We start from the raw sequence: 2746 nt of genomic DNA, 5'->3' as shown, positions 1-2746 counted from the left end.
TTTAATAAAAACAGGCTGGGGTTGTAGCTCAGCGTGGGGCACTGGGTTTGATCCTCAGCACCACATAAATATAAAAATAAAGATATTGTGTCCACCTATAACTAAAAACTAAATTAAAAAAAAAAAAACAGCAAAGTCCTTTGTGTTTTCTCTTGTTCAAGTTCCATCCTCCTCACTTAGAAGAATAAGATGGAGTTGAGGAGGCCACATAAGTTGCAGACTGGACTTGGCAACTGGTGTGCTGACATGGTTCCCAGAAATGGGGCTGGTGCAGGGTCACCATGTTGTCTCAGGAAAGCAATGATGACACTGAAGATGTTTCATCGTTTGATGCAGAAGAGACAACTAATAGACCAAGAAAATCCAAAATCCGACATCCAGTGGCATCATTTTTTCCATTTGTTCTTCCAAGTCAGTGCCATTATAGTTTATCTTCTCTGTGAATTGCTCAGCAGCAGCTTTATTGCCTGTATGGTGACAATTATCTTGTTGTTGCATGTGACTTTTGGGCAATGAAGAATGTCACAGGTAGACTGATGGTTAGGCCTTTAGTGGTGGAATCATATTGATGAGGATGGAAAGAGTCATTGGGTGTTTGAGTCCAGGAAGGCATCTCCCTCAGGAGAATAAAACTGTTTCAGGGGCTGAATCAAGAATCTTTTGGTTAGGACTAGTTGCCTGTCCAGTGCTGTGGGTGATATTTGCCTTTAGTGCTCTCTTCTCCTTCAGAGTGAAGTGGTTGGCTGTGGTTATCATGGGTGTGGTACTACAGGGTACCAACCTGTATGGTTACATCAGGTGCAAAGTGGGCAGCCAGAAGAATTTAACCAGCATGGCTACCACTTATCTTGGAAAGCAGTTTTTAAAACAAAACACCAGAGATGATCAGACTTCTTGAATAGAGAGAAAGTTATGTTTTCTGTGATATTGAGGAATGGCCGAAGAGATTCTTGATTATGAACTGTTTAGAGCTCAGTCCAGTTGCAAAGAGGAGCGTTGGTTTTTTTGCTTTCACTTACAAAGTTATGATGAAAACTGTTTTCTTTTTTTAAACAAAGTTTTTATTTTCTTTTTCTAGTAGTTGAGGCTGGGAAGTATGATATTAAGAACATTGTCAGAATTTATTTTATGGTGAACATATGTATGCATATAGTAATGTATCAGTATGTCCCAAATTAATGTGTTAGTTTACATGTTACAGAGATATTTGCATTTTGATCCATAGAATATAGGATTTCTTAGTCTGTCTCAAAGGTATGTGTGTTTATGTACTATTTCTGTAGGTTATCTTCAGAAATAAGTTGATTCCATGATTAAGAGTAAGCACTTGGATTATGAATGAGTAAAAGTTAGAAAAAAATTGTTAATTTTAAATACATACTTCATGTTGAAATTGCTTACCTTAGACATGCACAAGTGAAAACCAAATTCAGGCTGGTAGTGTTAACTAGTTTCTAAAATTGTCTTTTATTTTTATACTTAAGGCCTAAATAATAAAGGAATCTTTATAGTTTATATTTAAGAGATACCCAGGGATTGCTGCTATTCTATTTATTTCATGGAAAGAATAGTAAGATTTTATTTTGGAACTTCCTGAAAACGTTTCAGTGGCCTCAGGACTAATAAAATCTTTTAGTATTAAATGAATATTATTCTTATGTCATAGTAAGAATAATCACTTAAATACTCGGCATAATAAATGCCTAAAGACATTTTATGAATCTATTTTTTTCTTGCTATAATGGGGATATTGTAAACCATATATTTGTATTAATAATATTTCTTAAACAAGGCAATATATTTAACTGTAAACTAAACCAATCTACAAATTATTGTAGGCATTTGTAAATTCTGTTGTAGGTACTGGAAACTTTGTTGGAGTCTTTTAATCAGCAGATTAGGTAGTGAATGTATTTGTACATAGTTAAAATATCTTTAAAGATGTTTTGTTTTAGTTGAATAAATGTCTATTGGAGTGATATCTTGGAAGGTTCACAACTTTATATTTGTATAAAACTATTGTTTACAAAACAAACAAACAAAAAAGATGGAGTTGAGAAAGGAGGACACTTTAGAAACTGGTGCTGAGGGAGCCAGGATAAAGAAAAACTTAATAAAGAGAAAATTAGTCATCAAGACAGAAATAATAGCTAAAAATGCATGCTGGTGATATGAACATAAGTTTTTTAAAAAGGGGTCAGCTTCAGAGGTACCAACTTCTCTCTTAACTGCTTCAAGTTATAGTTCTGGTGCCAAGTGTTACTTATTTTATAATACAGGCTTCTGTTAAGTCTAATTATTGCACTGCTAGGAAGTTAGGGAACATTTTTTAAATGAGATCAGAGGTACCAAACTGTTTATTCAGCAATATGAGGCTAGTTTTTCTCCAGGCTAAAACCACTTCTAGAGTAGGGGGGAATTCCTGAGCTTTCCTCTATAAACAAGACACTAAACCTAAACTCAAAGCAAAATATTGACTAAATAAAAATGGTAGCCTATTTTTTCTCTTTTTGCATATGAGATCATTTACAGTATGGATTACTTGCATAGCTTTAAGTCCATCTGAATTGGCCTTAAGTGATATTCTTAATGGCAGAAACAACTGATGTGTGTTCAAACCACAAATTTAAGTTTAGCCTGAACAAAATATCCCAAGATGGTAAACCAAACTTGTCCATACATATACACACACTAGAAATTTCTAGTGTCTTCCTAAATTAGTATTTTATAAACCTCCATAAATCTT

The 2746-nt window shown here is 34.2% G+C and overlaps 1 pseudogene; it reads left to right on the top strand.

Moving 5' to 3' along the window:
• Nucleotides 1-281: 281 nt before the first annotated feature.
• LOC124109197 (Golgi apparatus membrane protein TVP23 homolog B-like) lies at nt 282-898 on the top strand (annotated as a pseudogene).
• The last annotated feature ends 1848 nt before the right edge of the window (nt 899-2746 follow it).

Source organism: Marmota monax, unplaced genomic scaffold (genome assembly GCF_021218885.2).
Source record: "Marmota monax isolate L192 unplaced genomic scaffold, Marmota_monax_Labrador192_F-V1.1 WCK01_AAM20220418_F8-fsc00152, whole genome shotgun sequence".
Lineage (NCBI taxonomy): Eukaryota > Metazoa > Chordata > Mammalia > Rodentia > Sciuridae > Marmota > Marmota monax.
The sequence above is the reverse complement of the archived record's forward strand: the minus strand, read 5'-3'. Positions and strand labels throughout refer to the sequence as shown.